The sequence below is a fragment of the Caretta caretta genome, chromosome 9 (genome assembly GCF_965140235.1).
Source record: "Caretta caretta isolate rCarCar2 chromosome 9, rCarCar1.hap1, whole genome shotgun sequence".
Lineage (NCBI taxonomy): Eukaryota > Metazoa > Chordata > Testudines > Cheloniidae > Caretta > Caretta caretta.
This window is the reverse complement of record NC_134214.1, coordinates 77,000,322-77,012,722: the sequence shown is the minus strand read 5'-3', so window position 1 is coordinate 77,012,722 and position 12,401 is coordinate 77,000,322.

Here is a 12,401-nt window from a genome sequence, read left to right as displayed (position 1 = left end):
GATGGCAGCTGAGACTAAACCAAGGCAAATCAGTAGTCTATACTTTCCACCTTGACAATAGAGCTGCACAAAACATTCTGCTGAATTTTGTGATGAAACTGGGCATTATGTGACCCCAAGTCAACAATATACCGTATGTTCATATTAGCCTGTTTGGATATATTAAAACCAGCTCCTTGGAGAGATGTCACTGAAGGGTTAAGGCAGCTTCTTATTTAACTAGGTCCTGATCCTGCAATGAACTCTGCGTGGGCAGCCCTCAGTGTCTGTGTGAAGCCCCCTTGTGTCTGTGTGAAGCTCCTGGCAGGATCAGGCTGTTAACACAGATCTTCATATGCTGACAAACAGAAATTTCAAAATTAAGGCTTGTGCTGAGTAGAGCTCTATAAAGCAGCGGTGGGCAAACTATGGCTAGAGGGCTGCATCTGGCCCTCCAGACGTTTTAATCTGGCCCTCGAACGTCCACCAGCGACTTGCTCCGGGGTCCGGGGCTTTCCCTGCTTGAGTCAGGGAGTGAGGTCGAGGCTTGCCCTGCTCCGTGCAGCTCCCAGAAACAGCATCATGTTCCCCCACTCCTGCTCCTACGCATAGGGGCAGCCAGGGGGCTCCACATGCTGCCCCCACCTCAAGCGCAACCCCTGCAGTTCCCATGGGGCAGTGTGCAGAGCCACCTGGCTGTACCTCCACTAAGGCACTAAGGGGACATGCCGCTGCTTCTGGGAGTTGTTTGACATAACCCCCCCCCAAGCCTGCACCCCTGACCCCCTCCTGTGCCCCAACCTTCTGCACCACCCCTGAGCCCCCTCCCACCCTCCAAACCCCTCCGTCACAGCCCAGAGTACCCTCCTGCACCCCCAATCCCTCATCCTTAGTCCCACTCCAGAGCCCGCACCCCAGCTGGAGCCCTCACGCCCCTGCACCCCAACCTCCTACCCCAGCCCAGAGCCCCGCCAGGGCTGGATTAACTTTTTGTGGGCCCGGCCCCAAACATATTTGTGGGCCCCCATTGGGGAAATAGGGCATGTGAGGGGGGGTGGTCTGCAGAGTGAGGGGCCAGTTGGGGGCAACAAGGTGCAGCGCAGCGGGAGTGGCCCCACTCAGCCCAGCACAAGGGCACTGTTTACAAACCCACAACTGCTAAATGCACACTGGCCCGCACAGCCCTTCACTGCCAGCATGCCCCTTCCACACTGCCCAGTGCCCTGCCCTTATGCCCAGCACTCCCTCGCCCAGAGACCTCCCCCACAGATCCCTATGCCCAATGCCCCCGGACCCGCTATGCCCAGCACCTCCTGCCCAGAGACCCCTCCCGCTGACCTCCCACCACAACTGCACAACACTTTGCACACCATACCCTCTGCCCAGCTCCCCCATCCATGGATCCCTTACTGTCCAGCACCCATTTCACAGTCCCACCCCCACAGCGGTACAGTGCTCTATATTCCTGAGGGAATTCTGCATCAAATTCTGTGCATAATATTTTAAAATTCTGCAATTTTTTTTTTACAATAAATAAATGTGGAAGCTCCACCATGGCAGTGGGGAGCACAGGCCACTGGCTACATGGAGGTGGGAGAATACCCCGCAGCCTCCCCAACCCCTCTGGGACAGGGGCTTGGCGGTGAGGCTGACCCTGACCCAGCACAAGGGCCATGCCTGCCACAGGAACACCTTTTGCGCCAGGCACACCAGATGTGGGCAGGGAGGCTCAGCCTGGCAGTAGGATCCAAGTGCAAAGGGACTTAGTGTGGGGGGATCCAGATGGGGGTAAGAGGGTTCTGTGTGGGGAAGTCTGGGTGCAGGCAGCTCAGTGGGGGATCTGGATGCACAGGGAGGTTCCAGGTGCAGGGGCAATGGGAGTCTGCACGGGGGACCAAGTGAAAGTGGTTGGAGCTCAGCGGTGGGGAGTGGGGGGGTCAGGGGTGCCGGGGAGAGGGGGTTCATTTGGGTGGGGGTCCAAGTATAGGTGGTTGGGACTCAGTGGGGAGGGTGTCTGGGGGGCCCATTGAGGTGGTACAGATGCAGGGGAGATGGGGCTTGTCAGGGTGAGGGTTGATAGGTCTGCTTAACAGGGGAGCCCCAGCTGGTGCCAAGGGGATCCGCATGCTGGGCCCCCACTTCCCCCCTGCCCCCGCTTCTCCCATCCCCTTCTCTTCCCCATCCTATGCCCCTTCCCCAGTGCTTCATCTCCTCCCCAGGCTTGGGGGGCAGGGAGGAAACCGCCCCCCACCATGAGCCAGCATAGCGGGCTGGGTCTGGGTCGCTCCACTTCCTGCCGCCTGGTGATTGCAGGGCAGGCCCAACCCTGCACTCACGGAGCATCGGGAAGTGGAGCGCCCGGCCCCAGTCCGCTCCGCTCCCCTGGCTCCCAGCTTTGGAACTGGGGGACAGGGAGGAACTGCCCCCCAGCACACACCAGTGGTGCGGAGCGGGCTGGGGCTGGGTCACTCCGCTGCCTGGTGAGTGCAGGGCGCGGCCAACCCCTGTTGCAGTGCCCCAGGACATAGAAGTGGGGGCAGAGCAGGGGCAGCTTTCCTGGCTGGCTCAGCCAGCTGAGGGAATCGCGCTGGCTGGGACCTCTTCTGACTCTGGGCCTGGCACCACGGTAAACCTGATACTGAGCCCCCTCCTGCATCCCGAATGCCTCACTTCTGGCCCCACCCGAGAGCCCATGCCCCCAGTAGGAGCCCTCACCCCCTCCTACACCCCAACCCCCAATTTCATGAGCATTCATGGCCTGCCATACAATTTCCATACCCAGATGTGGCCCTCAAGCCAAAAATTTTGCCCACCCTGGTGTAAAGCCATTTTCACCACCAGTGAATAATGTTCAGTGGGGTACAATGAAAACACAAGCTATGGTTTATCTAAGAAGTTTTAGAAGAGATATAGGCAATGTTCCTGGCAGCTGGATTTCTGTTCAGAACAAAAAATTGCATTCATTACAAAAAACGGTGTATTTCCATTTGGGACAAATTCATTAAACAAACAAATAGAAATCATTTTGCTCAGAAGACAGGCCTGCCTCATTTCAGTGTAAGAAGGTGTGTTTATTGACAGAAATGGAGAAATTTTACCCTCAATAAAATTTGAAAATACTCAAAATATTATTTGTACATGCAGACACTTGCAAAGCTAAAAGCAATAGTTTTACACAGCTATAGTTCAGTTCCAAAACTTACAAATCTGTGTGCCAAGAGATGGATTTATGCCTTTGGAACTCCAGGCAGCAGCTGCCCATCCGCTATGTCTAGTTTCAACATCCAATACTATTTTTAAAGAGACATATTAAGAAAACCACCAACACAAATCTTTTCCGTGTTGCTAAGAACATTTTAGATTATTAACACTGATGGGATTTTAAACATCTGATTTACTTGTCATTATTCTGGCTGTTCATTCTCTTTCTACTTTTCACTCAGCTTGGACAATGAAAAGTGATGAATGTATTCCACCATGTCATATCCTCTGTTGCCATTAGGGTGACCAGACAGCAAATATGAAAAATCGGGACAGAGGGTTGGGAGGAATAGAAGCCTATATAAGAAAAAGACCCAAAAATCAGGACTGTCCCTATAAAATCAGGACATCTGGTCACCCTAGTTGCCACGACTGGAGGGTAAGGCATCTAGTATTTTCCCTTCTGCTCTCTGGAAGCTCCTTGCAGAATTCTGGACACCCCCACCAATTTTAGTGGGTATGTTAATGGAGAGCATGGAACTTTACTCAGAAGTGTCTGCAGCTCAAACTGAAACCGCAGCAGTTTGCTAGCACATGAGAACCAGAAAGTTAAACTGACTAGGTCCAGAACAAAAGTAGAAGGGCAGGGTCATGTAGTCTTCCTGAGTAAGGGACAGGAGGTTCTCACTATATAAATATCAAGAGACTGTATAAATTATCTTAAGAACCAGCTTGTTAATGACACAGTCTAATATCAGGGAGACAGCTATGACACATCTACAGGAAAAAGGACTTATTTGCAAATGAAATATTTTAACTGGTTTACGTTTTGAACCACAAACAGCCAAATGCACTCACTCATCCTAATGGACTAGTGGCTTGCAGCATTTAATTTAAAATGTGACAATGGGAAAAAAAAATTGCTTCCTAACAGCATTAATCCCAAAGAACATAGCTGTGAATGAAAAATGAGTGTTTGCTATTCTGATGGGCCCTAGCGGTAGCACTGAGAGCAGATGTTGCTATGTTAAAATGTTCTCAAGTAACACAATGCTCAGTCTTTGGGACTTCACTTCTGCAGGATTTATATCTAAGGCCCAACTACTCCTTGTAGTAACTACTTGTGTGCAACTACTCTTGCACTGTAAAGAGGGTTCTGTTTCTTTCCCAAATCAGCTTCAGACATTGCTACTGCAGTAAGATGGAGGATCATTATCAAGTTCCTGTGTAATATGCAGCATTATACCAAAACCAATTATATAGCAGAACTTCAATGCATAGTGTGGCAAACTGGGAAGGACATGGCAACTCACTGGTCTGAGAATGTTGTACCAGACTTCAATGGAATCAGTAATTATCCATTAGTGAACTGTAATAGCCCAATTAATGTTTTAAAATCATAAAAATATATCATACTGTGTCTGCTCAAAGAATATTCACACAGAAATGGCTTGATTAGATTTCGGTACAGGCCATAGATTGGAATGAGAACAGAGTACTGGAAAGGGCAACAGTGCACAGAAATCTCTCTCCCACTTTCGGACTAGTGGCAATTGGAATAATGCTAAATTAAAATTTAGTTAGATGGTGCATGAATGTAATTCCTGCTAAGGAGCCTGATCCTGCACCCTCTCTGAATCCAGAACTCCTACTGAAGTCAGGGGCGGATTTACACCTTACGTCCCCCTAGGCACACATCTTCAGCACCCTCCCTGCCTACAGCTGACCTTTGTGTTTTCCATAAAAAAATTAAACTTTTAACCCACTGTCACAGGGTCCTTGCAGGCTTTCTCCCTCTTGAGCCTGCACGCTGCGTTTAGGCTGGTATAATAAAGAATCTTCCACGCCTTCTTTTGCTGAATCACCCAAGGGTCTTTATTTACAGTGTTCGTGCAGTTCCCAGATCCTCCAACAGCTAGTGCCCCACAGACCTGCCCCTGGGTCTCCTGGCTTTTGAGGCTTCCTTCTTTGGTAAGGAGACAGCGAATTTTAGTTATAAGCTGAGGATGCATCAATTAGAAGTAACGGAGGAGGAGAAGGACCTTGGAGTACTGGTTGATCATAGGATGACTATGAGCCGCCAATGGGATATGGCCGTGAAAAAAAGCTAATGCGGTCTTGGGATGCATCAGGCGAGGTATTTCCAGTAGAGATAAGGAGGTTTTAGTACCGTTATATAAGGCACTGGTGAGACCTCACCTGGAATACTGTATGCAGTTCTGGTCTCCCATGTTTAAGAAGGATGAATTCAAACTGGAACAGGTACAGAGAAGGGCTACTAGGATGATCCGAGGAATGGAAAACCTGTCTTATGAAAGGAGACTCAAGGAGCTTGGCTTGTTTAGCCTAACTAAAAGAAGATTGAGGGGAGATATGATTGCTCTCTATAAATATATCAGAGGGATAAATACTGGAGAGGGAGAGGAATTATTTAAGCTCAGTACCAATGTGGACACAAGAACAAATGGATATAAACTGGTCATTGGGAAGTTTAGACTTGAAATTAGACAAAGGTTTCTAACCATCAGAGGAGTGAAGTTTTGGAATAGCTTTCCAAGGGAAGCAGTGGGGGCAAAAGACCTATCTGGCTTTAAGATTAGACTCAATAAGTTTATGGAGGAGATGGTATGATGGGATAACATGATTTTGGCAATTAATTGATCTTTAAATATTCATGGTAAATAGGCCTAGTGGCCGGTGATGGGATGTTGGATGGGGTGGGATCTGAGTTACTACAGAAAATTCTTTCCTGGGTATCTGGCGGGTGAATCTTGCCCATCTGCGCAGGGTTTAGCTGATGGCCATATTTGGGGTCGGGAAGGAATTTTTCTCCAGGGCAGATTGGAAGAGGCCCTGGAGGTTTTTCACCTTCCTCTGTAGCATGGGGCACGGGTCACTTGCTGGAGGATTCTCTGCTCCTTGAAGTCTTTAAACCACGATTTGAGGACTTTGAAGACATATGTGAGAGGTTTTTCGCAGGAGTGGGTGGGTGAGATTCTGTGGCCTGCATTGTGCAGGAGGTCAGACTAGATGATCATAATGGTCCCGCCTGACCTTAATATCTATGATACCACCCTCCTGTCTCCTCCCAGGCCAGCCATCCCACTGAGGTTTGCCCAGGGCTTTTATAGACCGCTCATGCCTCAGCCCAGCTGTCACTACTTAGCTCAGCATGTTCCTCTGAGCTAGCCCTCCTTAGGGCTTGCAGCTGGGCTCCCTGATGAATACCTGTGTCTCTACCCCTGGCCAGAGAGCAGGCTGCAGCCAGCATTTTGGCAGGGCCTTAAAGGGGTTTACCCTGTCCTGCCACACCCACTTTTAACTTTTAGGCACCCCTAGAATGCTGGTACCCCTAGGCACGTGCCTACTGTGCCTAATTGGAAATCTGGCCCTGACTTAAATCAGTGAGAACAAGGCTTGGCTGCAAGACCATGCAAATTACATGTACACAGTGGGCCCAATCCTGCAAGTTGCTGATCACCTTCAACTCCCCTTATTTTTATTGTAGGAAATGTTTAGCACATTGACACTGACTCTGCACTGCTTGGTAAGCCAAATAAAAAGTTATTTACTTCTTAAGCCCTGCAGCTATAAAAGTCTTTTACTATAGAGACATTAAATAAACATCCTGAAATAAGTGTTGTGAAATCCTGTGAGTCCCTTCTGGACTTTCTTGCATAAGCACTTGAGGAATTTGGCCCAGCATTAATAAGACCGGATATAGTAAAGTCTTACATTACAGTGTTTCACAATATCACAAGTGCCAAAAGAAAGAAATGTTTTCAGGGACTGAGGCAAACCAACTGAGGGCTTATGTCAGGTTAAAGTACTAGAAGCTAGATTAGTCTTTAGATAATTCTATAGTATGGGGGGGTGTGTGTGCGTACATCATGCACACACAGAAGATACTAAGGCTAATATTTTCAAAAGCAACTAGTGTTTTGGGTGTCTCAATTTTTGGATACTTAAATTGAGACCATTTAAAGTGGCGCGTGTTGAGGACTTTCTGAAAATGAGGCAAGTTTAAGGTATTCAGTTTTGGGTACTCAATGTGAGACACACATTAAAATGACCCAATTTTTAGAAAATCAGGGCACCTGCCCTTTGGCAATCACATGACTTTAAAAGGTCTCAAGTTGAGCATCCAAAAATGGAGACATCCAAAGTCACTAGTCACTTTTTAAAATCTTGGCCTAAACAATTGCTCTGTCTTCTGACTTGTCTGAGGGACGCAAAATTGATGCTAAATCAAATGTGTTCAAAAATGTTCTATTTAAAATCTAGGACTGATAAATATGATGGGTCCAAATTAGTTCTCTGTTTTGCCCAGGAAACATAGTAAGGCTGCATAATTGTAACTGAGAGCAGAAATTGGCCCAATATCTTGATGCATTTCTATGAGGAAACGCAGAGGTTCAGCAGATGTTGAAAAGGAGTGCAAAGAAGACAAAGCTTGGTTTTATTTGAAACAAAGATTTGTGCTATTTTCCTAAAAACAGAAAGATTAATTGTTTTATTTTTGTAAACAGAAATCTAGTTTGTGGTCAGCCTGCTGCCCCAGAGGTCCCTATACAATCTCTGGCCTGCAGCAGGTGTCTGTTTCAGACCATCTCTGAAAACCAGCACAAACATGAACTAGCAATCATTATGATAAGTTAAACTAAGCAGATTCTCCACCTGAATAGAAGGTGATCCTGAAAACGCTTACTCACATGAGTAATCCCACTGATTACACATATGGAAGCCATTCATGTATGTAAAAGTTTGCTCCTCAGGCTCATAGCTTGTTCCTCTGCTTTGTTAAAGGAAGAAATGTACCAACATTTCTCTTTTAGGAACTGACACATTACTTGCCATTTTTAAGTCCCTTAGCACAAAAAGAACTGGCTGCCCTGATTACTGCATATGTTTGAATGTTTATTTTTATCCTTTGTATTTTTGTTCCGCTTATAGACTTGCATTCCACTTTGTGTAAGGATGCAAAAAGAAACAAACCAGCCCTGCAATGGTAAGGCTGAGCAGTTAAGCATGTATGTTACTTTTGTGGGCCAAAGCTGCTCACCCTTAATGTTGCATTAACAGAGATGTTTTTGCAGGTCACCATTTTTAATGAAATGGAAACTCCCTTTAACATCAATGGGAACAGAATCAATTCCTAAGACTGCACACTGAGAGTTACAATTTATTTTAGAGAAATTTAATTTCAAGAAAGTAGGTCTTGTTCTGGGGAGCTATGCACAGCAGGATAGGGGTGAAAGGGATCCATACTGCTCACTCCCACTTAGCTACAGGCTATAGGACACCTGTGAACCTGCTACCACAGTCCTTGGGGTAATTTAATAGTGACTAGAGAGTACCCAATGAGACTAGGATGCAAAAATTTCTCTCTCGAATTGGTAGGGAGATTTTGCATTTTTTCTTGCCATATTTCACACACTTCCAATCCACAGAAGGACTAAGCTGTAACTGGACCCAGAACAACAGCCATGAGATGAGGAAAGAGTAAGACTCAGAGCTCAGTCTGGTTGGAAGCATCTTATCCATTGTGCATTGTTATAATGTAATATTGAGTTATTTCTTCTTCAGTGCATAGAATAAGCCCATCAAACATTCTCTGAGCACAATCCTGTAATTTAATAACAAAGCACACTGCACAGCCCTAAATAGACTTTCTCCATCTGATTTATGTTGCCTCAAGTAAGCCTGAGGTCTAGAGTAAAAGTATTCACAAATGCAGGGTGACTTCCCTATGCATAGCTCTTTTCATGCAAGGATCTCAAAGCACCGTGTCATAAAAATAAAAGGAAGGGCAACCACCTTTCTGTATACAGTGCTATAAAATCCCTCCTGGCCAGAGGCAAAACCCTTTCACCTGTAAAGGGTTAAGAAGCTAAGATAACCTTGCTGGCACCTGACCAAAATGACCAATGAGGAGACAAGATACTTTCAAATTGGGGAGGGGAAACAAAGGGTTCGTCTGTCTGTGTGATGCTTTTGCCGGGAACAGATCAGGAATGCAGTCTCAAAACTTCTGTTACTTAGTAAGCAATCTAGCTAGAAATGCGTTAGATTTCCTTTTGTTTAATGACTGGTAAAATAAACTGTGCTGGATGGAATGTGTATTCCCGTTTTTGAGTCTTTTTGTAACTTAAGGTTTTGCCTAGAGGGATTCTCTATGTTTTGAATCTGATTACCCTGTAAGGTATTTACCATCCTGATTTTACAGAGGTGATTCTTTTACCTTTTCTTTAATTAAAATTCTTCTTTTAAGAACCTGATTGATTTTTCATTGTTCTTAAGATCCAAGGGTTTAGGTCTGTGTTCACCTGTACAAATTGGTGAGGATTTTTATAAAGCCTTCCCCAGAAAAGGGGGTGTAGGGCTTGGGGGAAGACGTCTCCAAGTGGGCTCTTTCCCTGTTCTTTGTTTAACACGCTTGGTGGTGGCAACACATGGTTCAAGGACAAAGCAAAGTTTGTACCTTGGGGAAGTTTTTAACCTAAGCTGGTAAGAATAAGCTTAGGGGGTCTTTCATGCAGGTCCCCACATCTGTACCCTAGAGTTCAAAGTGGGGAAGGAACCTTGACACACCATTACAAGCAAAGCCTTACAACACACCTGTGAGTAGAGAAGTATCATTACTCTCCCCTGTCTAGTCAGTCAAGGTGTTAACGGGACATTACATCTTGAATGGTCCCTTGAAGGTCAAGGTGTTAACTACTTATGCTAAACAATTCGTTCCACCTTGTATTTAGCTGTGACACTCAAGTTTCGTGGACCTGAAGAAGAGCTCTGTGAAAGCTTGTCTCTCTCACCAGCAGAAGTTGGTCCAATAATAGGTCTTACCTCACCCACCTTGTCTCTCTAAGCTACTAACCGCTTCTTCAAATACGTCCTCAAGACCCACTTCTCCCACGATGCAGTGTTGCCAACTCTTGTGATTGTATTATGACTCTGGTGATATTTTGTTTTTCGTAGAGTCCTAGCTCCTGGAGGAAACAGATTACACTAGAATCTCAGCTTTAATTAAAAAAAAAGAGAATAAGTTTCTATCCCTCATGGTTGCAGAGAAAAGCCTGAAAATGTGATCCAAGAGTACCCTAAAAGCTCTGAAATCAGAAGGCAAACAAAAAGAACAAAAAATCTATTATATTTTACAAAAAAATCCACATTTTTTTTAGTCCAATTTATGATTTTGGGGTGGGTGGAGCCTGACTCATGAGATTTGACAATACTGAGGCTGACAATATTGATAATCCATGAAAAGTCGCTAGCTGAAAAAGGCCAGGGAGGTAGTCAGTCGGTATTACTGAGAACATTGATATTTCTTGTCTGTTTATATCTTAAAATAAACAAAAGTGATATAGTGTGTTAAAGATTACTGCCAGTGTCTAATTTCCTCATTTACCCTTTCTCTGTGTTAACTCAAATAATAATATTACTATTAGTTGTAGCTGTGTTGGTCCCAGGATATTAGAGAGACAAGGTAGGTGAGGTAATATCTTTTATCTTCTGTCGGTGAGAGGGGCTTTCCTGAAGAACATCTCTGTGCAGCTCAACAGCTTGTCTCTCTCACCAACAGAAGTTGGGCCAATAAGAGATATGACCTCATCCTCCTTGTTTCTCTAATATCCTGTGACTGACACAGCTACAACTACACTGCATACAATATTACTACTTATCATACTGATGAATACAAAGGTCAAGACTCAAGTAAAAGGCCAAAATAAGAAAGAGAATATGACTTCTGATGTTCCCTGAGCATCTGTAACAGCACAAAGACCACCCCGTTGAAAGCAACTATTTCTGGCTTGTGTGTGCGCGCTTTTGGGTTCATCGCCCAAGAGCTGATGGACCCTTTAGAGCAGTAATGGGATTTGTGGTAAGGTGCATGCCTCAGGAACATCAAAGAAACCATACACAACCTGAGAATGTCTCCTTTCTCTTGGGAGGCCACACATTGGACCATTGAATTACTACCTGCTAAAGAGACTGCATGAGGAGGACTTGTGGCTACAAGTAAGTCTGGGCAGTAGGCGACCTGGGTTCAATTTGCAGCCCAGTAGAAGACATCTTGTATGACCTTGGCAAAATCTCTTAGGCCAAAACAATCAAATTTCATCACCTCAAGCTAGATGCCAAAGGGCCTGATTTCAAAGTTGATGAATACCCTCAGCTCCCATTGACTTTCATTGGAGGAGTTGACTCAATACCTCTGAAAATCAGGCCACTGGATTTTGGTTTTCTAAGTATAAACATTCAGGTCTAATTTTCACAGGTGCTGAGTTATAGAGCTGTCCAGTAATGGGGAGCTCACTTACTTCACCTCACATGTTACTGAAGAGCAGCTCAACTTCAGCCACTCAGCTGGGGTATTTTTTCTTCCTTTTCCCAGCAGGGTATATTATAACCAGGATAGTTGGGCCTCACCATGGCCATGGAACAACCTTCAGTGGCTTTTTCTGGTTGACACAGCTCAGAGGACCTTGGTATTTAGGCTGCATCAAGCCCTGAGCATACAGGTGGCTCAATTTATAATGATGATGTTTATTTTACATTTACATAGCTCTTTTCATCTATCACACAGCCCCACTTTCCCTATCAGACTCTATGATTTCTCTTTTTCCGTGAAATGCACCCACCTCTGGGGGGATGTGGAAGCTGTTTAAAAACAGCAGCAGCTGACAAGAGTTTAGTGAAAAATACTGTATGCACCTGCAATGACAGGGGCTTTTAGGTAGGCAGAATGTAATTATCCACACTGGAATTTGCGTAGGAGACCAGGGCTAGCACCCCTCTACTTGTAAGAAGTGCCATGGGATCTTGAAACGTCACAAGCAATCGGCACTTCTGTTTTATATCTCACCTTCAGCAGTGCAATCTTCCAAACACGCCTTACTCATCATTCAAGGCAACAACTCCAGGTAGTAAATCATCACCAGCACTACTTGCAGTGCTGCGCCACCTAGTGTCACGCAGAGGCATTAGTCTACTGTTAACAAGAAAGAGACAAGCCACTTCGCGCATCTCCAACATTACACTGTGTGTAAAAGCAGGGGAATAGTCCCGCTATTGAGGGGAACTTTCCTGGCTTCTGCACTACCCCGGTGAAGTGGGCTAGCGAAAGGATCTGAGTCCTCGCTCCCACTTCCTTTACCCAGTGGCCTCCCTGCCCTTGAGGACTCCCCTTCCATTCTCCTGTCTGGCAGAGTCCTCGTAAC